The 23,873-nt window shown below is 38.8% G+C and overlaps 1 protein-coding gene and 1 pseudogene across 10 annotated transcripts in view; one reads left to right on the top strand and one right to left on the bottom strand.

The window, feature by feature from the left end:
- LOC129761114 (ras-related and estrogen-regulated growth inhibitor-like) overlaps window positions 1-23,873 on the top strand; it is a 173,872-nt gene that overhangs the window by 137,886 nt on the left and 12,113 nt on the right. The window lies entirely within an intron of this gene.
- On the bottom strand, window positions 19,787-19,918 carry LOC129763797 (U4 spliceosomal RNA; annotated as a pseudogene).

Consider the following 23,873-nt stretch of genomic DNA (forward strand, 5'->3'; position numbering starts at 1 on the left):
TGCTGCTTTGTGTCACTGTAACTGTGACTACTATACATTGCATGATGTTCATATGTGTGTGTGCAAGCGCTGATCGTAAACGAATGTTTTTGTATTTTTCAAGTGTCGAGTTTTTATAAGACCAGTTACATTTTCCGTTTATTCTAGTTGTTTTGATCAATAAATCTGGAAAATGCCGAAGGGAAAAGTCCTCACGGAGAGAGAAGAAAAACAAATCGATTTATTTCACCAAGAAAATGTTGGTACCACAGAAATCGCTCGTCGGATTGGACGATTCCGTCAAGTAGTGCTCGATTATTTTGCGAATCCTCTAGGATACGGTAAGAAGGAGAGAGCTCCACGTAAATCGAAGCTCTCTGACCGGGATAAGCGGGAAATGCCTAGAACAGCTTCAAACACCTCAAAATCGCTTATGCAAATAAATCAATATTTCAATTTAAATGTTACTCGGGTGACAATTCGTCCAGTTTTGGTAAAAAATCCTCACATAAAATGGGCTTGAAAGGTTCGAGCACCTCATCTCACATCGGAAGACGTCTGAGTCTTGCCAAAGCTCACATGAACCGACAGTGGGGCATGGTATGTTATGACAAAGAATGTTTCCGAAAGTATACATTTTGCTACAGGGTGGACCATTTAAAGTGGAAGGATTTGTTTTTGCAATAGCAAAGTAAAGAAGTGGAATTTTAAAAAAAAATTTTGAAATTCATTTATTTTGGTCCAAGGAGATTTGTTCTAACTACTTTTTGATTATGATATCTCGTAAATGACCGCCTCTGGCCTTGACCGCAAAATGTGCCCTTTTTTCGGCATTTTCCATCACTTTGCCCAATGTTTCGGCCGATATGGCAGTAATTTCTTGTCGGATATTGTCTTTCAGCGCAGCCAGGGTCCTTGGTTTACCAGTGTATACCTTGGATTTTAAATATCCCCATAAAAAAAAGTCAGGAGGCGTCAAATCAGGTGATCTCGGTGGCCAGTCATAATCGCCGTTTTTCGATATTAATCTTCCGGGGAACATTTCGCGCAATAATTTGGTCGTGGCAGCCGCTGTATGGCATGTAGCGCCATCCTGTTGGAACCAGTAATTGTCCAATTCATTTTCACGAACAAATGGCAATAAAAATCGGTTATCATTGTCCGATAACGCTCCCCATTCACGGTTACCGTTGCTCCGTTTTCGTTTTCAAAGAAGTACGGGCCGATGACTTTATCGGCATAAATGCCACACCACACAGTAACTTTTTGGTCGTAAAGAGGTTGCGTTTCGATGAATTGAGGGTTTTCAGTAGCATAAAACCGACAATTTTGTTTATTCACTCCTCCATTCAAGTTGAAATGCGCCTCATCAGACATTATGATTTTTTTCCAAAAGCCACAATTGAGAAGTTATTTTGAATGTACAGCTGAACAATTTCAGCGCGTTGTTTAGGTGTGTATTGTTCCATGGTTAAAATTGTACTGAAATGACGCTTCCAACGCGGTATGACATTTGTTAATCTGACATCTCTGTCAAAAGTTATGGGGTTGCCAGATGCTTCCACTTTAAATGGCCCACCCTGTATATACCATAATGAAAAGTTCTTCAATGTATAGGTTATCTTCAGTTACGAAAAAAAGTTCAACTTGGATAGTCTCAATGGTTTCAATGGATAGTGGCGTAATTTACGGAAGGAGGAACTGTATTTTTCAGCCAGGAATTTTGGTGGAGGCGCGTGCATGGTTTGGGCGGGATTCTGTGCAACCGGAAAGCTCAAGATAGCTTTCACATCATTCAAGGATTACCTATATTTTCTGAAATCCTCTCTCCTACCGTTTTTGCGTGGACATCGTCACAAAAAATTCACATTCCAGCAAAATTCATACCAACAAGAAAAGTAAGCAGTGGATTAAGGACCAAAAACTTATTTTTTTGGACTGGCCGGCTCACTCTCCAGACTTGAATCCTGCTGAAAATCCTTGTACGCAGAATCTACACTGAGGAAAAACGGTACACCACGATTGAAGAGCTCAAAGTCGCAATTTTGGAAACATGGAAAAATATCGAGAAATCCGTTCAGCAAAATTTAGTAAATGATATTCCAACAAGAATTTTCCAGGTTATTAGCCGAAATGGCAAAGTTACTAATTATTGACATGTAAACCAGCCGATCGTTTTGAATTTTTCATTGATAATACATATGAATTTTGAAATGGTCTTATACAAACTGAACAGCTGTAATTATCATATTTAAGCACAATAAATAAACAAACAACTCTTTTGAACGAAATTGACGTTAAATTTACTTTATTCTAAGCATTTTAACAATGTATGAATTTATCTTGTTGAAATTCAAACTGTTTGTGTTGCAACGATATAGAAGTGGGACAGACTGTGGCTGCATAATGTCTCTATCATAGAGGGCTTGGCCCTTATTAGCGAAAAACCATGGCAAAAGATTTTCACAATAATCTCTTGATCCAATTTCTTATCACTCTGGAAATTTTCCCAAAGCGAGAAAAAGGTTATAATCCTTTGCGTGACATCAAAGGATTATAACCGAACTAAAGGGTGTGTCACATCAAATTGCATCACGGTAAAAACGCTGTAGAAATTTAATTTTTAGGAATTATATCTTCAACTTTCGCTTATAATCAGATAAGAGTGTATAGATCACGTTGGCCATGCTTCACTGTCAATTTTTCGTAAATTTGGAAAAATGTCGTCGAACGAAAAAGAGCGTCGTGAATTAATCCTGTATACTCATTTCGAGAATTCGGAGTTGTCACATCGGGACATCGGTAAGATGCTGGGAATCGTCCAATCCACGGTCAGCAGAGTACTAAAACGATACTTCGAGAATCTAACCATCGACCGGAAGGTGAAGAACGGCAAAAATGGATGCTCCGTCAGTGAAAAAGATCACAAGCGCGTAGTTAAGCAGTTTAGACGTGATCCGAGAAGTTCGGTCCGGGATGTCGCCAATAAGCTGAATTTGTCAAGTTCATTCGTCCAGCGGAACAAGCAGCGGGAGGGCCTGCGTACATACAAGGTTCAGAAGGCTCCTAACCGCGACGAAAGGCAAAACATGGTGGGGAAGACGCAAGCCCGGAAGCTGTGCACCGAAATGCTGACGAAGCCGCATTGCCTGGTAATGGACGACGAAACCTACGTCAAAGCGGACTTTCGTCAGCTGCCGGGCCTGTTGTTCTTCTCCGCAGAGAACAAATTCAGCGTTCCGGAGGAGATTCGCAAGCAGAAACTATCCAAGTTTGCCAAAAAGTACATGATGTGGCAAGCGATCTGCTCTTGCGGAAAGCGGAGCGCCCCCCTTCGTGATGACCGGCACGGTAAACGGGCAGGTTTACCTTAAGGAGTGCCTACAGAAGCGCTTACTACCACTATTGAAGCAGCACGAGGGCCCGACCATCTTCTGGCCGGATCTCGCTTCGTGCCACTATTCAAAGGACGTGTTGGAGTTGTACGAAGCCAACGGGGTCACCTTCGTGCCAAAGGAAATGAACCCGCCCAACGCGCCGGAGCTTCGCCCAATAGAGAAATATTGGGCGATTATGAAGCAGGCCCTCCGGAAGAACCCAAAAGTTGTCAAATCGGAGGCGGACTTCAAGAGAAAATGGATTTCTGTTAAAAAAAACTACAACCTGACGTTGTACAGAACCTTATGGACGGGGTAAAGAAGAAGGTGCGAGCATACGGGCTTGGGCTCGAAGTATGAATAAAAAGAAAATGCCAAAAGTTGTTTAATAGTTTTTATTTTACTGTCTAAAATTTTCAAAAGGATCGGTCTACTGGGCGAATTTCTACAGCGTTTTTTCCATGATGCAATTTGATGTGACACACCCTTTATATGGTGCATGCGTTAAAGCATCCCAATCAAGCTCTCGGAATTGTGTGGCCTTGCGTTGTCCTGATGGAATAAAACACCTCTTCTGTTGGCGAATTCTGAATCTAGCTTTGGTCAATCGCTGTGGTCAATCGCTAGCTTTGAACGGTTCATTTTTTGACAAGAGAGATCATAATTTAGTGTATTGCACTGAACAAAAATTTAAAAAAAGTTAAATAAAATTTAAAAAAATATAAAATAAATGAAACTGCACGTATTTTATTGTTGCAATATCGGTACCATAAACATCAATCACAATTTCAGTTATAAAATAATTTAAAAAAAAATTCATTTATAAAATAAAAAGTTCAAAATGTACCGATTTTTTTTTTGTTGATCTCCATTGTTAACACCCTGTAACTCCGACCGAATGGAGCAAACAAAAAGCAGCGTAAGAATTTTTTTAGTGTGAAATGCCACCATTACAACGAGCCTAAACTTGAAATTATATGATCGATATTACGCGAGATATCGACCACTAAAGCCAGCCAACGTTAAATTATGGATAACATTTTTCCCAACCTAATATATACTATACACATAGAAAGTGCTTATACCTTCCAACTGCTTGCTTATAACTCCGGATTTACTCAAAGTTGGCTCGCCAATTACTATCTGCCATCATAACTGATTCCATTTTTCAAGCAAGAAGTTTACACAACCTCTAATCTATTTTTCCACATTCTAACGAGCCACTTGATGAAGTATGCTGCGCGTGAGCTTCTTAACACTTTCGTCGCCCAGAGCGAATCGGTCGAGTTTCTTGCGGGGCCCAAATTCAACTCTCGGTGCGCTAGAGAAATAAGCGGGCAACGATAATAATGAGTTCGGGTTCGATTTAGGACTACTTTTCTCTTGAATCCAAATGAAATCAACTGACTTCAACAGTAGAAAACTTATAAGAATAATTTTTCAGCCAATTGTACAGTATTGCCAATGATAATAAAAAATCAAACTCAACCGAACGTACTTGCTCTATATACTATATTCGATGACGATGGATAACTGCAATTTTATTGGAGAATATGCAATATTCTGTTCAATCGATTGCGAAGATTCTGTGAATATATCATACCAAGGACATACACTGGTGGACATAAGTATTCGTCATGAATTAATTCATCGCATTTGTATCACATACACAAAAAATAAACTCAACTGTGCAGGTGCAGTAGATTCTGTGAAGTGTACTCTATCTAGGCAGTAGAAGTTTTCAATGATCTACCCTGCTTTAATAAATTACAGGAAAGAAAAAGGCCGAGTTCCACATTTTTAATTGGACAGAAGTATTCGTCACGTTGAAAAAAATGTTAATTTATCGATCCCTAAAGATCTGGAAACACTGTAAATGAATGAAACTGACACATTTAATCACTTTTGTATATTTTTAATAAAAATCGGCTGCGTTCGTATAATTTTTATTTCGTGGTAACAAAATGGGCAGGAAAGGTAAGGAAACTACGATGTAGAAAAGGAAAACTGTTTTGAATTTGTTCAAAATGAATAACACAGTTTCCGAAATAGCTAGGAGTGTTGGTAGGCCAAGCACAACGGTACAGGATATTATCAATCGTTATAAGAACAGCGATAACTTCGACAAAAAACCTAGGACGGGAAGTCCTTGCAAGTTAACGGATAGAGAAAAACGAAAAATAATACAAATTATTGAGAAAGAACTGAAAACATCTTCGTCAAAAGTGCGAGGAAAGCTGCTGGAGTTCAGTGGCCAAGATGTTTTTTTCCAGAACGGTGCGCAGAGTGTTGAATAATGCCCAATATGAAGCCCGTGTTTGTCGTAAGAAGCCTCTTATTAGCAAGGTTAATCAGACTAAAAGGTTGAACTTTGCGAAAGATTACCAAAATCACCCGATTAGTTTCTGGAACAATGTGTTGTTTTCCGATGAGAGCAAATTCAATGTTTACAAATCAGATGGAAGGGTATTGGTATGGCGAAAACCGGATACTGAGCTGCAGAAGAAAAATGTTCAAGCTATCGTGAAAAAGGAGGTGCATCAGTCATGGTCTGGGGCTGTATGGCAGCATCCGTTGTCGGGGAATTGGTATATGTAGATGGTATCATGAAAAAGGAGCAATATTCAAATATTTTGAAAGAAAATATGAAGAAAAGTGCTGAAAAGTTGGGTATAGAGAGCAATTTCTACTTCTAACAAGACAACGACCCTAAACATACTGCGGAAGCGGTATGCCTCTGGCTGCTATATAATACACCCTATCAGCACAAAACGCAACCCCAATCACCGGATATGAATCCCATAGAGCATTTGTGGGATGTTCTAGATCGACGTGTTCGTGAACATCATGTAACATCACAAAAGCAGCTGAAAGATATTTTTCGTGAAGAATGGTATAAGAGCCTAAAGTATGCGAGAAGCTGGTACACTCAATGACAAATCGATTGAAAGAGGTCATTGCACAGAAAGGATTAAACACAAGATATTAAATGTCTATATAATTTGTTCAGAAATGTTTTTTTGGAGAAATGTTCTAAGTGCCGAATACTTTTGTCCAGCTGAATTTGAAGATAAAGTTATGATTTTTGTAAAATAAGCTAATTGTTTTCATTGTTTTGATTTCCCAATAAAGTAAATTTATAATAAGACTATATTGTTTCACTTGGATAACCTTCGGAAGTGGATTGGAATAATATCGCTTAGTAAAAAAACATTCGTGGTAGATTCATGCATATGCCGAATATTTATGTCCATCAGTGTATGTCAATTTTTGTGGAAAAATAATCGTCACATTTGGCAACACCGACTTTTCACGTGATTCGTTTTCATTGTTCTTTGCGCTTGTCAGATAAAAAGCTAAAAGAAGAAGCAAGTTTTTTTTTCTGAGAATGAGTATAATAATTGCACAACTCGGATAGGCCCAACAATTTTTGTTTCTTAGATGCACATGTGTTTTCTAGATTCTCAAAATGTTCAACGGGCGGCGTAATAGTAAATCTGAAAGCGAGGGAAGTAGCGACGACGGAATAGTGCAAAGCGTTAGAAGAAAAGTTACGGATATTATCTCATCTAGTTCCGATTGAGATATTCAGGAACTAGACGCAAGTGCAGACCTGGACGATATGTTAGAAGAACTTACTTTAGACGACATAAAGATATAAAAGTTTTGAATATTATTTTTGAGAATAATTTTTGAACAGTACATTCAAAATGTGATTTTTCTCAAACGGTTTATTGATTTTCCAATAGCCTTGTCTAATCAGACATCCGGTTTTTTCGTTACAATTTTTTTGAAAGAAAGGTCAATCATTTTAATTACGCCCATTAAAAAATCAGTCGTAATTTAAATTGGTCATATTATTATATGAATTGTTATTTAGATAGTTTTGTACCAAGTTTCGAAAAAAATCGTAGAATGTTGGGTCAGCAGCTTTGGGGTGGAATTGCTCTGTACGAGAGTTGTATGAATAAAAGTAATTGACCATTTGGAGTTTGGAAGCCTTTTTCATTAGATACCCATATTGATGAGGTTTTGAAAAAAACCTCACGCCATTTTGGACTTGCATTTTCACAAATAACTATGTTCTACTAGTCAAGTCCTTTCATTTGATACCCATATAGATGGGGTTTTGATAAAATATGTAGTCCGCCATTTTGTAGCGGCCGCCATCTTGGATTTTCAAGATCATTGAACACGTAGTTTTATAACAACAGCAGAGATAAAGGCGTGTTCTAAATTTCAGATCAATCGGTCAACAGGAAGGGGGTTAACTTTCTATTGATATGGGACAACCCTACAGATAAACATACAAACATACTTACAATAGGCCATGCTAAATAAAACCGTTTAAAAGTATAGCATAAAATATATATTTTTGATGGTTTTGATTTTTTGATTGCTCTGCATATCCCATATTTACATTTAAGTGCTTATTCTGTCAAATTCCGTATAAAAATCCTATTCATCTTAAACGAGAAAAGTGTTACCCACATCTGGGTGACGGGCGATCAAAGTGTTTATGGAAATAGCTTGGCACTCGACGTTTGATTAGCGTTAAGGAGGGACCCCTGCCTGGAAGGTCGAAAAATAATGAATTTTAATGATTTTTTTCCGGATGTTAGAAATAAAGTGAAGTGTTCTGTTGAAGGTTATTGTTGAAGATAAATTTGAAGATGTATTTTTTGAGTGATAATGATTATTACTCTGGTGACATCTGGATGCGTAGATGCCCTCCGAAAATCGATATTCTGCTGGTGGTGTCGCTTCTAAAGCAACTGGGTGTCGCAGAACGCATTCCAATGAATATTTTGAAATTTTAGGACAATACCTAAAGCGTTATATGGCGGTTTTGAAGATTCGAAAAATTGCCAAAATGGCGGCCATTTACGTTTAAAATGAGTTATTTTTTATAAAACATGCTGTTTAGAAGCTCATAACATAAAAAATAAAATAAAATAAAATGAGATATCAAAAACCAGATAAAAAAAATGAGAAAAAAAGGGATATCAAATCGGTCGAGTAGATCCTGAGATATCGATACCACCAGCTGAAAAAACATAGTTTCGAGAAAAACGCGTTTGAAAATTCGTACTGCAATACTAAATCTCTTGAGGTGACCTCATACTTTTGGCTGTAACTTTCCAACGAAACCAAATATCAATCAATCCTCATAGGACAACATTTCACAGGGCATGAGCTTACCAAAAATGCAAAAAATTAAAAATTTGATTTCTTCGACCTTGCATACCGGAGTCCCACCTTAAGTCAGAGCGAACTATATGACAATTTTGAGAGAAAAATCAAGATGAATCCAGATAGTTGCCAGCTTCGCTTTGCTATGATCAGATTTGATAAATGTTACAAACGGCATCCGATACAGCATAAATACCTTTTTTTAATAATCAACGAAAATCATTCATGAAGGTTGAACACGGTAAAAAATTGGGCTCGAACATCTTATTAGAGCAAAATTTAGGCGTGCACCCTAAAACCTCCATACGCCTAATTTTGTTTCATTTGCTTGATTAATTCTCGAGTAATACAGAAATTTGTGTTTCATTTGTATGGAAGCCCCCCCTTTGAGAGGGGGGAGGAGAGTCTAACCACCATAAAAAAATTTATTGCACCCTAAAACCTCCATATGCCAAATTTCGTTTCATTTGCTTGATTAATTCTCGAGTAATGTAGAAATTTATGTTTAATTTGTATGGCAGATGCGTGGAAGCGTACTTTTGCGGAAAACCGTTCATTTTCAAAGGGAATCCCCGCCGCAAAGTATGTCTACTTCCAAAGTTCACCGACAAGTCCTGTCGGTGATACCCCCTGTTAGCTTGCTTAAAACATCGAGTGCAGCAGAAAAGCAAAATCAGGGCCCTCCTGACATCCGTGGGAATAGATCATCTTCGAACGACCCAGCACTCGAGGGGACATCAAATACCGTAATTTTACCGTTAAGTGCAACTTTCCAATAGGGAGTCATAAAGTTGACTGACATTGTGGATCAAATCTGCACGTGCTTTAATGGTTCCGACTCCGTCAGAACCATTGTCACCACATTGCTTCCAATAGTAATGACACTTTTGCAGCAATTGATGCAAACATGGCCTCTCCTTGCAATGATTATTCTCTTAATGTCAAATTTAAATAGAGAAGTCAGAGATATCACCGTTTAACAGTGAAAGTGTCGTAGTCTTATCCCTAAAATGGATGCGTTCAAATGTTTTATTCATTACATTAATTGTGATGTTTTTCCTTGTCCGAAACATGGCTTTCTTCGCAAGATGAAGTCCCCTTCCACGATTTTATTATTATACGCTTGGACCGTGATGACGGATACGGAGGAGTGCAATTGGGGATGAATAAGTGCCACTCATTTTTTTAATCTTCCACCTATTGGGGAGCTCGAAGCTGTTGCTCGTCATGTAAACATCAGAGGCAATGACCTCTGTATTATCAGCTTGTATTGGCCTACGAGAGTTGCGATTAGCCGCAAGCAACTTGCTGGCATGTGCTCAGTGCTTCCTGAGGCTCGGTTGATCTTGGAAGACTTCTACTCTCACGGAACTACCTGAGGGGAACAGTACGACGAGAACTGTGTATTGTTGATATATGACCTTTGTAACAGGTATCAATATGAGCGTTTTGAACACTGGGGAAACAACACGTATACCTAAACATCCTCCTAAACTAAGTGCTCTTGACCTTTCGCTTTGTTCGAATTCACTATCGTTAGATTGCAAGTGGAGTGTAATCCAGGATCCCAGCGGTAGTGATCACTTGCCAATCAAAATTTCTATCACCTATTAACATGTTATATGACATGCTTTGTGAGAAACATTTGAATTTTTCTCACGGAGATTCGAGTGTAAGTCGGGTCCCTTACATGGACCTACCTCAGGGCTCATGTTGAAGGCTCCTTTTGTACAACTTCTATGTAAGCGACATTGTCAATTGCCAATTCACCTAATTCAACCCATTGAATTCATCAATAAACATGGCATACAACTTTACAAGACACATTGACTGGAGAGAGTCTGCCGCGAGGAATATTCACATCGATGGACTTTGAATTTTGCACGGAAGGTTTGTCCCTATTCCGCTCCCGTGCGAAAAATTGTTCGAGATATTTCACAAGGTAGGTGCGATCTTGATTCCGAGTTTTCGATGATAGAATTCTCCCTTGCTCTCCCTTCATGTAATAAATCTTCTCCAGAATCGCAATTCAACTTGCTGAAAAACAGGAAGTGGGTTATATATATGGTATAACCGCAAGGGTGACGTAGGACTATCGTTGATTTAGAGATCATTTGTATGAAGTTGAATCTGAATTCATTCTGAATGAATGAATATTTGGAGAACTTCGAAAACGAGAGCGTTACGTTGGAGGCACAAGGTTTTATGCATCCAATATTGGATACGAAAATATCCTACTGATGGGGAAGAATAATCTTCAGAAGCTATCCTGTTGATTGCGATTGATTGAAAAATCACAAAACCTAATGTATTTGGTCACAGTGTTACATGGATAGAAAACATTCAAATAAACTCTTTCACATGAATGTATTCTTAAATTCCTAGAGGAACTGGCAGATTATTTTCCGGATCTTTCTCGATCCAAACGGAAAGAATTCCGTGCGTGTATGTGTGTGTGTGTAGCGGCTGCTTCGAGATCTTCCCGGGGAACCGTTTGTAGCATCACTCTCCTCCTGATGGATTCCCTTCTGGCCTAAGGTGCACAAACAGGCTCTTGGTGACACCGTTCATCCGCGTTTTCATGATAAATGAAGAGCTTCACCACAACAGCGACAACATGCTCCAATCGCTGTTCAATTAGAACTGAGTGGATTTCCGAGCGGCGCTCGTTTATATACCGATTGGTGATTTCAATAGCCTATTTTGAAAGCAAATTTAAGACTATTGAAACAAGTTTTTGAATCAGAAAGTAACAAGTATAGAACGCGTAGACATTTTATCTTTCGAATGAAGTGTTTATCATACCATTTCGTTCAGTTGTTTAGGAGCTATTAACACTCAAAAACTCGGTCTCCGGCGTAACGCTTTCGTTTTCGAAACTTTGAATTTACACCCCAGTATAGAAATGAAAGACGTAGTCCTACGTCAAAACCTCCCTGATCGATTGTTGAATTTATTCAATCGGTTCATGGAGCACAATATTGTTCCAGATGATTGGAGACAAGTAAGAGTTATAGCTATTCAAAAAGCCGGAAAACCCACGTTCGAATTCAATTCGTACCGCCCAATAGCAATGCTGTTTTGAATACGAAAATTGTTGGAGAAAATGATCTTGTTTCGCCTTAATCGATGGATTGAAACAAATGGCTTACTCTAAGATGCACAATATGGGTTCCGCAGGGACAGGGGGACAAATGATTGTCTTGCGTTGCTTTCCTCAGAGATTCATTTCACATTTTCTCGACTGTAAGTCGGGTCTCTTACATGGACCTACCTCAGGACTCATGTTGAAGCCTCCTTTTGTACAACTTCTATGTAAGCGACATTGTCAATTGCCTTACACAAAATCGCAGCCTAAGACAACTTGCAGATGATGTCGTAGGATCAAACGAATCCGACCTGCAAGAACCCTTACAAGATACTTTGAACAATTTTACAACCTGGGTCATTGGTCTACGGATTGAGTTCTCCACGGAGAAAACAGAGATGGTCGTATTTTCTAGGAAACATAGACCAGCAAATCCAAAGCTTCAACTTTTGTGTAAATCAATCACTCATGCCATGTCATTCAAGTATCTTGGGGTATGGTTCAACTCCAAATGTTCTTGGGGGGCCCATATTCAACAAATGATCAACTTTCTCTATACCATTACCGGCAGCTGGTGGGGTGCCCATTCAAAAGATCTTGTAATGTTGTATCGAACAATTATTCTCTCAGTGATGGAGTATGGTAGTTTCTGTTTACAATCAGCTGACAAACCACTCCTCATTAAACTCGAGCGAATTCAGTACCGTATTGGGTTGCTTCAATCGGGCTTCAACCGTTTTCTGTAGGATTCTTCGATTGCCAGCCGAATTTCGTCCGCTAGGCAAAACGTCGTCTCCCTTGGAATGACCCTCAAAACATCCCTAGGTATGCGGATCGTAATAAGCTTCTGGGGATGGTCGACTATGCAAACGGCGTGATACAGCTAATCTGCTTTTTGTACATGATCTCATCCAATCCAATATCGATTACCCTGAATTACTGAGTCTTTCCCCGTCTTCCAACGTGCGTGCGCTAATTATGTTCATCATGGCTAATTATGCTAGCATGGCTCCGAAATTCAATCGCCGATTTGAAAACATAGATTTTCTTGTATCCAGAAAAAAAAACAACAAGGAGTCATTTCAGGGTAACCTCAGTAGAAATAAGGTTGAGACAGTTAGTGAAGAGGTTAGTTAGATTAAGATTCACCTTTAGCTTGTGACATTAGGATTCATGGGCTGTTGAAAGAAACCGTTAAATCAGCAAAAAAAATAAATAAAAGAATAATTGAAAACAAATTTATGTCGAACATTAAAAAACCGTTTACTAGGGGCGATTCTATAATACGAACCGTTATTCCAATGTCATGTTTAATAAAAACATTTTATTCAATCCGTTTTATTTGATTCAAATGTTCATACCGAGATAAGCTTTGAAGTCTCTTCAGTTGCAGAATGTAAGTGTGAGATCAGGAATTGATTTTCATTAACCATAGCTGATGATTTCCTCTAACACTGACTTCACTCATATTTAGTGATATGTACGAAACAAATTTTTCATTCAACGAATATCCCGAGTACGACACATTACTCATATAAATAACCAGTGCAAACATTGCGCGATTGCTTAATACAACACTATCAATATTTGATGGTCACATGTATTTTCAAAGGTTCCACAGATAACGATATTGCGAAATGAAATCCAACGTGTTTGCGTATGTAGAAAAAAACGCAGAGAAAAAACATTCCAATGGTGTGGACTCGAAGTGCAACCAAAAAGCGCACCTTGGCCTTGATACCGGTAATTGAGTTATTAACACCGTTAACTGGCTCCGACTTAAAAGGGATTTCAAATGGCTCTAGAGAAAAATAAGTCAATCAAACTGCGCCGTTCCGTCCAATCACGCTGAAAAGGGGCTGGCCGCGTTAATTTCCAGTCAACCCTATAATTTGGCTCTCCCCCTGAAGCTGAAGGCAAAACTCTTACGCGCTCCCACCGGGTTCCACCGGCCATTCGAACCAAAAAAAGTATGTCAAAGTGTGTGTCCATCGATTAATTGTGCGACAATAAATTTAAATAGATTTGCGTTTATTCACGCTTCGCCTCGTCGATAATCGTTTATCCACGCGTTTCAATCAAGTTCCTCGCATCGCGGCCACAATTCCTTTTACGACGAATTCGACTGCGCTTTTTTTTGTTGCGTCCCTTACTATTTCACTTTCCATCATGAAAGGAAAGGCGATGACGACCACGACTCTTCTACGACTACGAATTGGCAGCATGAAAATAAAACACGCGGACGCATCAATCGCATTACTTTTGCATTCACTTTTATTTCTACGACTATGCGCCAACATATTTACGGCTTTCCCTCTCACCGTTACTTCTTCACACGTTTTGTTTTTTGCTCGGTGAGGGGGAAAATTTTTGACTGGAAAAAAACAGTATAACGCGTGTACGATTATTATAATTGGAACCTTGATTTTGAAAAACGAACACAACACTAAACAAACACTTGCCGGACTGAGAGGAGCATGTAAGATTCGGGGAGTGAATTGGCTCAATGTAAGCGGTTGACATTGATCGATGCGCTATTTGTTGTTTATGGGTTTGTGGGGATTCAAACTTCTGAAGGAAAAATGCTTGAGTGATCGAAATGCGTCTCTTTTAACATAATGATCTCAGCTCCGCGCCTTGGACTCTTGTACAGAAAACGCTAACAAAATTTTGGAAATAGCTGGAAAACTGGAAAGAATCGATGTTCCTTTTTCTCAATTTCGTTTATATTAACAACTAGCTGACCCGGCAAACTTCGTCCCGCCAAAAAATTATTTTTCGTTATCACATTCACGTTTTCTTACTAAGCGCACGACGCATTGATTTTCTAATCTACGCTTCAAAATTAACTTTTACTATAAAATACCTAGTACTTCTACCAAAACTCGTCATTATAATATCAGATTATTTTCAGACACAATTCTCGTTCAAGATTTTTCAAACACTTGCAAATAACATGTTTCTCCGTTACATGGAATAAATGCTTGATACAGAAAATATGATAGAAAATAAAGACAGCCCTAAATCGGACAATTCCTTTCTCTAGTTTTGCTCTGCTAGTTTAGTTTTGTTTTGCTCTAGTTTGGGGAAATCCTGACAGAAACCAACGTGAATGAATGGAGATATGTACCGTCCAAAAAAAACGTAGCAGATGCAGCAACGAAGTGGGGAAAAGGACCAGATCTCAGACCAGACAGTGAATGGTTTAAAGGTCCGAAGCTATTGTGGAGCAATGAGGACCAATGGCCAGTAAATTTTGCACCAAAAGTTGTGATCGCTGAGGAAGAAATTCGATCGATTTACGTACAACCAAGAAGATTCAAATTCCCACATTCAATTAGTACTTGATCTGGATAGATTCTCCAATTGGAATCGGGCGCTACGTGTAGCAGCGTTCGTCTACCGGTTCATTGGGAGAGTTCGTACGAAGGCGAACTTAAGGGAACCACAACTGAGAAGCCTCACCCAAGTAGAGTTAACTGAAGCCTGGAGGCATTTGTTCCGCGCGGTCCAATTGGAAGCCTTCTCGAATGAGCTCATCATCCTGACGCGAAATCTACAGCTCCCAGTTGAATCACAAGTTCCTCTAGAAAGGCATAGCAGTATCTATCGGTTCTCACCGGTGCTGGATGAGTGGGGAATTCTACGAGTAGATAGCAGAACAGGAGCAGCGAAGAATGGTGCAAGTGATGCAAAGTATCCGATTATTTTACCGCGGAAGCATCGATTGACCCATCTAATCGTCGATTGCTTTCATAGGAAGTACCATTACGGGAGTCCGGAGACCGTAGTCAACGAGGTTAGACAGCAATATAGCATTCCGAGGCTTCGCACTGTTGTAAGAGCAGTTACTGGAAGATGTCAAGTGTGCAAAATCAAGAACGCTCGACCGCATGTTCCAAGGATGGCTCCGCTTCCATTTGCTCGGTTAGCGTCATTTACGCGACCATTCAGTTACGTCGGATTGGATCTCTTCGGCCACTTCTTGTAAAAGTCGGGTGAAGCAACGCAAAAAGATGGATCGCACTGTTTACATGCTTGACGATTCGTGCTGTCCACCTGGAAATTGTTCATAGTCTTTCGACAGAATCCTGCATCATGAGCGTGCGTCGATTTGTAAGCCGTCGCGGGTCACCCTTGGAAATCCACTCAGACAACGGGACAAATTTCCGGGGGGCCGACGGAGTGCTGCAGAAGCAGATGCGGAAAATCAACGGAGCGATGGAGGAAACATTCACCAATACAAACACGAAATGGGTATTCATCCCACCGAGCGCTCCCCACATGGAAGGCTCATGGGAAAGGATGGTCCGTTCTGTCAAATCAGCAATGGAAGCAGCTAATGGGGAACGGAGATTGGACGACGAAGGCCTTCTCACTTTAGCGATAGAAGCAGAAGGAATTGTAAATTCAAGGCCGTTGACGTACCTTCCTCTGGATTCCGAGGAGGCGGAGGCCCTAACTCCCAACCATTTTCTCCGGGGCAGTTCAAGTGGCGTACGGCAACCAGCAGTGAAATCGACGGATGAAGCAGTCGCACTCCAGAGTAGCTGGGGTCAGGTTCAGCACCAAATGAACTCCTTTAGGAAGCGCTGGACGCGAGAGTATCTACCAACTCTCATACGAAGGACAAAATGGTTCGGGGAGGTAAAATCCCTGGAAGTTGGTGACTTAGTCATGGTCGTGGAGGAAACGAAGAGAAATGGTTGGATAAGAGGTCGGGTTAACAAGGTCTATGCGGGGCAAGACGGACGGGTTCGGCAGGCATTGGTTCAGACTAACAGGGGAGTAATTCGAAGGCCAGTCTCCAAGTTAGCAATACTGGATGTGGCACAGGTCGGTAAAACTGGACACGAAGCTCTTGATGACCAGTGTTACGGGGGGGAGATTGTTGCGAACTGGACACACTGCCACAGAGTCCGCAGCGCCAGTAAAAACGGAAACGGTGGAGATTACAAGAACTCGTGACAGTGACAGTTGTTCCACGTCATTTTATCAACGAGCAGCGAAGGAGAAGAACGCGCCGTTGAATAGTTCCTTGAAGTTTTTCAACAAATTAATTATTTAATTTAAATTAATTAAATCTGAAATTGTTCTACTAAACATAATTTGGAGACCGAAATTGTAAGTTGAATTAAAATATTCTTTATTAACCAATTATAACGGAAAATAAACTTTCGCAGCTTGAAGCTTGCCACGTTCTGAACATAACCTGTGCCTGCTAAATAGAAACGGTCGAACCGAAAAAAAAGCTTTCCGGTAGAAACACATTCGGTGATCCATTTTTATTTATATAGATAGAAGAAGAGTGCGTTTTATCATATTAAAATCCATTTGAACTTTTGAACAAAAATAAATTTCGTTAGCGCAAACACCTAATGAACTATGAACGCTTTTCACTATGTAATTGTAGAACATATGCGAATTGAGTTTTCCGTATTTTCCCATTTTCTTTCAGAGTTTTCCGAATATTTTCAATAATCATGTTTGGCTGGAATATGTTTGGTTGAAATATGTGTATTATTTTTACGGGACCCCCTCTTCATTTCAGAGGAGGGAGGGGTGTCATACCATCACAGAAACATATTTTTTATTCAAAAACCTTCACATGCCAAATTTGGCTCCATTTGATTGATTAGTTCTCGAATAATGCAGAAATTTATGTTTCATCTGTATAGCAGCCACCCTTAGAGAGGGGGGTGGAATGTCTAGCCACCATAGAAACATTTATTGCACCCTACAACCTTCTTATACCTAATTTGTTTTCATTTGCTTCTCGAGTAATGCAGAAATTTGTGTTTCGTTTGTATGGCAAAAAAAAAAAAAAAAAATTTTTTTTTTTTAAATTGATTGCTGATTGCATGTTACTCTTAAGGTGGGACCAGAATGCCGCGCTTAGCGTCGCGTTGCGACAATTGTGCTTTGACACTTCATTTAAAATATGTGTGTTTCCATTTCGTCGAACACAATAATGCGTTGCGTCATTAGTATCGTTGTACTAAACGCTAACATTTGTTCTAAACTGCTTGCGCCGAATTCGCGATGAAAGTGGCATGGCGTCAGTCTTCAGAAAACAAACGCAGCGCTGCGCTTGAGTTGAATATTCATCAGCGCGCGCTCAAAGAACACTCGTATTCTCTCTTGGTGCGAAACGCACAAAATTCATAAGCACGACAGCGCAAAATGTACCCGGCGCAGAACTCAGATAATAAACATTTCTTCTCACTTGTGTGATGCGTGTCTCATTCTATATACACACACACATCAAATTCTAGCGCCCGCTTTGTCTTCGTTCGTTCTAAGCAAAGCATAAAAACAACAGCGCGCCCCCATTTGAACCGTATCCGCTTGTGTGAAGAAAAATAACTCAACAGAAAGAGCAATCCAGATTCAAGCGCGCAACACGGCGCGAATTTCAGCGTAAAACTCAGCGTAAAACTCAGCTTAAAACTGGGCTTGCGCCCACGGCGCTGACAACCAAACATTTCATCTGTGTTTCGGAGCGTGCTCATTCGCCAGAGCGCGTGTGTGCACAATAGGGTGCCAATGAATGTATGGGAAAAAATCGACCCTAAAATTTCAAAAAGTTACCCTATAAAAAATGTTAACCACCTCGAAACAAACACCCTATGCCAAATATCAGCTCAATCGGACTTAAGGGAGAGTGGTGCAAAGCGGTCAAAGTTTGAGTTTTTTGAAAATCGAAAAATCACCCAGGGGGGGTGTAAAGGAAAGCGGGGTCCAAGAGCCAAAGAAAAAAAATTTTTACTAAAAATTTTTTTCGAGATAACTGTAAATCTCGACAAGTAATGCAATTTTAAAACATTTGGCATCCAAAAATTTTTTTCAAAACCTCGATTTTCGGTGATTTTTCGTTTTTCAAAAAAACTCAAATTTTAACGTTTGTGACACCAGTAAATTAAGTTCGAATGAGCTAATATTTTGCATAGGGTATATTATTGTGCAAATCAACATTTCGTAGCAAGTTCCGAATGAAAAATCGAGATAACTATTTTTATTGGCACCCTAAACCATACTTTTCGTTTCGCATTCCGAAAAAAAGTCCCAGAGTGTCGATTTTTGACCAAAAAAAATTTTTCGAGATGACACTAGATCTCGACGTTTCATGCCATTTTAAGACATTTGACATCAAATAAAAAAAATTCGAAAACCCCGATTTCCTTTACTCCCCCCCTGGGTGATTTTTCGATTTTCAAAAAACTCAAACTTTGACCACTTTGCGCCACTCTCCCTTAAGTCCGATTGAGCTAATATTTTGCATAGGGTGTTTTTTCGAGGTGGTGAACATTTTTTGTGGGGTAACTTTTTGAAACTCGAGATGATCATTTTCATTAGCACCCTAGTGCGCAAGGAGTGGGAGCTCAACTGGGTACAAAAATCTTGTTGCACATCAGCAACGAGTTGCATTCTGAAGACTGCATTGCGTGGACGTCTGGTGGCAACTTCAAATTAGGGCCATAATTTGGGTCCCAAACTCGTTAGTGTAATCTCTATCAGATTAGAAGACACGAAACAGGTTTTTAAATTCTAATATTTGAATGAAAATTATCACATCATGTTATTTGATTATTTGAAACACGTGTTTCTGACTTTCATTCAACCATACAGCTAAACGATTCCAACATTGTTGCTGAACTTTTTCATCATAATACAGAGTTTTCATTTAAATAGAATATGTTTTTAATTTAAATAGAATACTAGTTTGATATGGAAAAACTAATTTTCATTCATAATTTTAATTTTGAAAACGTGTTCATTCCGACTGAAAATCAGCTATTCTTTCACGCTCCCCTAAACTAGTAAACGAAGCTCAATGCCGTCAGCGCGGATATGTCAATGTGTTGTTTTAAAAACATTCAACTGATCCGTGGACACAACAAGAACAAGATTCTCGTACGAATTTTATTTTGTTTTTGTTTACATGAAAAGTGGAAACGCGAATGCTAGGTTGTGGCTGAAAATCAACAGACTGCGTCGGGCGAATGTTTTAGTACAAAACGCAAGCAATGACAGCTGATGAAAAGCAACGCACAACGCGACATTCTATTTCCACCTTTACTCTTACTCGGCCCGTATTCGAATTGTCTCAATACACTCACCGAAATCTATTTATTAAAATATAAAACCTTTATCAGAATAAAACTGTTCTAAATACCGTGTAGAAAGCATGATACACTATAAAACAGGATTTTTTTGTAATTAGCAATAATCGCACCTCGGTATAACCTTATTGGTTTCGATATCGCCACTATGCAAAGCTAAATTGGATACTTATTCTAAATTTAATATTCGTTCGAATTTTTTATTTAAAAATGTGTTTATTTCTTTCTTTCATTTAACACTTCATTTGCACCATGTCCGTGCCGTTTCGCACAATTTTGTATTTGGTCATAAAAAGCCGAATAGCCGGATATCCGGTATTCGGCCAAACCACTATCCGTTTCATAACTACAGGTCGGACTCGATTATATATAATCGCAATTTCACTTTCAACGTTAATTTTCGAATCCAATACATAATCGAATCACAAAAAAGCTATCTTTCTATTAATGTTTGACATTCATACATTAATGAAAAAATTGTTTTTTTTTTGAGATTCGATTATGTATAGGATTTGAAAATAATTGTTGAAAAAAAATGGTCGACTATATATAATCGAGTCCGACCTGTAGTTCTAATTCCTATTTTGTATTTTGAAAACAACTGTTCAACGGCTGAAGAGAAATGCGGCAGAATCCGAATTGTTGTTATAATTCTTCTCAATTTGGGAGAGGCATAATTATTGTCATAGCCTTTAGTGAAAAAACTCCAAAAGGAAAGACACATTTTGAAGAATGAAATTAATTATTCTGAAAACGTATTTTTTAAAAACTCGCGTGTTTTTTGAAAATAATCAAAAGTAAAAGTGCTCTTCTTCCAATGTATGAAAGACTTGGTGATAGTTGCATGGAATTTTCATATATAATTGTTTTTGAGAAAAACAAATTTAAATTTTCAAAATAATTTTGTTTAATGATTTTTTTTTAAATGGGGTTACTATCCTATAATTTATTTTCCTACCAAAATTATGTAGTTCTTATAGTTTTTGAATTTATATTCTTTTTAAAAAAATTAAGTTATTTTTAGCTTTTTTCGGAAAAAAATAACCTAACAACTTTAGGACCTACAAAATGTTAGTTGATTAGAATGAAATATAGGAAATAATTTATTCTTTCATAAAAAAATATATGAATAATGCGCTGAAAAAAAAATTTTTGGATTAAAGACCAAAAACTTAATTTTTAAGACTAGCCTAGCCGGCTTGCTCTCCAGACTTGAATCCAGTTGAAATCTGAGAGTACGCAGAATCTACACTGAGGGAAAACGGTACACCACTGAATTGAAGCGCTCAAGGTCGCAATTTCTGAAAAATGGAAAAATATCAAGAAATCCGTTCAGCAGAATTTGGAAAATAGTATTCCAACACGAATTTTCTGATAACTGATAACCTTAGTCGAAATGGCAAGGTTACCAATTATTGGCATGTAAATCAGCCGATCGTTTTGAATTTTCCATTGATAATACTTATGAATTCTGAAGTGGTCTTATAGAAACTGGAGAGCTGAAATTATCATATTAATAGAATGAGGGTGGTCTTATAGAAGTTGGACAGAGTGTATACAATGTGACATTTTTTATTTAGACCGTATTGGTTTGGAAGTATTAGGCGATTTGCTTAGGGTTTGGACCCCCTTAGCAAATCCCTCAAATTTCCCCTATTTCCACCATTGCTCTCATTCAGAATTTCATATTTTTATTATACATTATATAATTTTTTGTTTATTTTGTACGCGATTCCAGCCCTCATGGTTATCTGAAACAAAAAAAATATAGGAGGTTGTGTCCAAGATACAACCGCATGGTTGACGTAGAACTACGCTGTTATATTATGAAAATCGATTGTTTAAACCTTCGGATATTATTATATAATGCTGTGAAATTTTAGAAACAACTGCTTAGTAGAACAATCTCTGAAATGTTTTTTTCATTGTAGAATCAGTTGACGATAATTGACTGATGATTCATTCATGCCTTCGTAGAACAATACACTAGCTAATCGTATATCGCAATTTATTTCATGTCAATGCATTGAAAATTCGAACGCTATTCCGGTGGCCTTTTTTGCAATTGACATAGACTCGGTTACAGACGATTATATCAATATATCTATGGCACCGCGAGGAAACAACAACAATGACAACACTTGCAAGTATTAAATATCATGCTACATGTTATTTAGTATTGCCTCAGTGGAATTGCACCTCCAGGCATCGTTCGTACAACGTAAACCAAGCGCCAAACAAGCATTCGCCATAGCATGCATACAGAGCCATACATTGGTGGCTTGAAACTACTGGGAATATAAACACTTCTCATCATTTTGCGCTATTCTCAAAAGAAACACTTCTGTTTATATTACTTGCCTCGAAAAAAGTTGCATTACTTTCTCATACTCGAGATAAGCGCAGTTGTCACCCTTAGTGGAGGAAGTTTTGCTACTGGCAAGCGAAACCTAATCACATATAAAATTCCAGAACGACATTCACTTTCTTGGTGATTAAACAAGCGAAATAAACTTTTTTTTAATATCAACAACCTCGAAAACAGTAGCATTGCTTCATTATGATCAAGACTAGTGCAAATGCAATCCTAGTTGAAGTTGCGACTGGCACGCGAACCCAAATAACTTATAACATTCCAGTACGACATTCAAGATGCTTGGTATTCCCCAAATAATTTTTTGGCGCACAAACTTAACGCCTGCTTCGCCATAACGTCAGTTTAATACATTCATGCAATGTCAAAAGCACCATCGAAGCCCTTATGATGACGGAAAACAAACAATGTTCACTGCTTGGAAAAAGACTGAATTATGCCACACAGCTTGTACTCTGCTGTAACAACCATCGATGCGAATTCACTGATGAGTTTGTCAAGAGCAACCGCGTTCACCACCAGCTTGGGGAGCTGGTTGCTGTCTGGGTAACGGCGTTTACATTTTCGACCGACGCGCCGCAGTCGCCTACTTCCTTGTTGTTCGAGGCGAAGGCTCGGTTCAGTGCGAGCGATTTTCACTGCACCAACATCGCGTGCATCATTAGATGACGCTTGCCTCGAAATGTTATTACCTCCGTCAATGCGTTCGTTTTTTACAGGGCTCGAGCCAGCCTTCCTCTTCTTCTTGCTCATCCCACACTATGCGAAGCGTCCAATTTATGACGCGGAAAGAAAAACACACGATACGAATAACGCGAAAAATGAACTGGAAAAACCACACGACGATATCCAAGTTGAATTACCACTGGTGGGGTCCAATCTTAGATCGAAGCGCAGCGAAAGCAAAGTGAATTAGATTGCTCAACAGTCCGATGCAGAATGAAAGTTTGCCTCAGCGAGATCCACTGTTTATACTCTAGGCAAGTATTTCCCTTCATTCTTCTTCTTTTCCTTTGTTCACGGTGACTTTATATCCTACGATTTCCCCTTCGTTGCTCGTCGATAAGTTGCTCGTTATTAACTGCTCTGTTCGGGAAAGTACACAAATGGACTGAACAAATGTATGGGAAAATAGAAACGCTTAAAGTTTTCATGAATTTTAACCATTTACAAACCAAGGGATTCTAATGTATAGCATATTAAACAAATCTTAGAGGATTTCCGATTCGTTTAGTATGTAAATCGCCAAAATCCGTTCGCGGCAAAAATAGTTATTAACGTTAACTTTATTTCATAAAAACGTGACCTGTTTTCTGATTTGGCACCCTTAATGAAAGACGTAGTTCTACGTCAAAACGAACAGATTTTGAATCAGTAAAGATGGCGCTATCGCATGAACCTCGGACAAGTCAAGTCAAAAACACGTATTTTGACAAAATGACGGCCGTTTGAAGAGGAAAACGCTGTTTAAAACGTATTTTTTTACGTTAAAATACTAAAAATAAAAAATATGATTTTGTATTGGTTCATGCGATGAAGAGAAGCATACAGATTGTATTCATATTAATCCGACAGAAACCGGTTCAGGATATCGTAAACGCCAGTTTGAAAAACTTGTTTCGAGAAACACGCGTTTGTAGTTATTGCCGTACTATATTGGATACTGCATCACTAAAATGACTCAACCTCAAAAATATGAAGAAAAAAAATTTTGTTTTTTTTAAACTTCTAGACTAGAA

This window comes from Toxorhynchites rutilus, chromosome 1 (genome assembly GCF_029784135.1).
Source record: "Toxorhynchites rutilus septentrionalis strain SRP chromosome 1, ASM2978413v1, whole genome shotgun sequence".
NCBI classification, from domain to species: domain Eukaryota; kingdom Metazoa; phylum Arthropoda; class Insecta; order Diptera; family Culicidae; genus Toxorhynchites; species Toxorhynchites rutilus.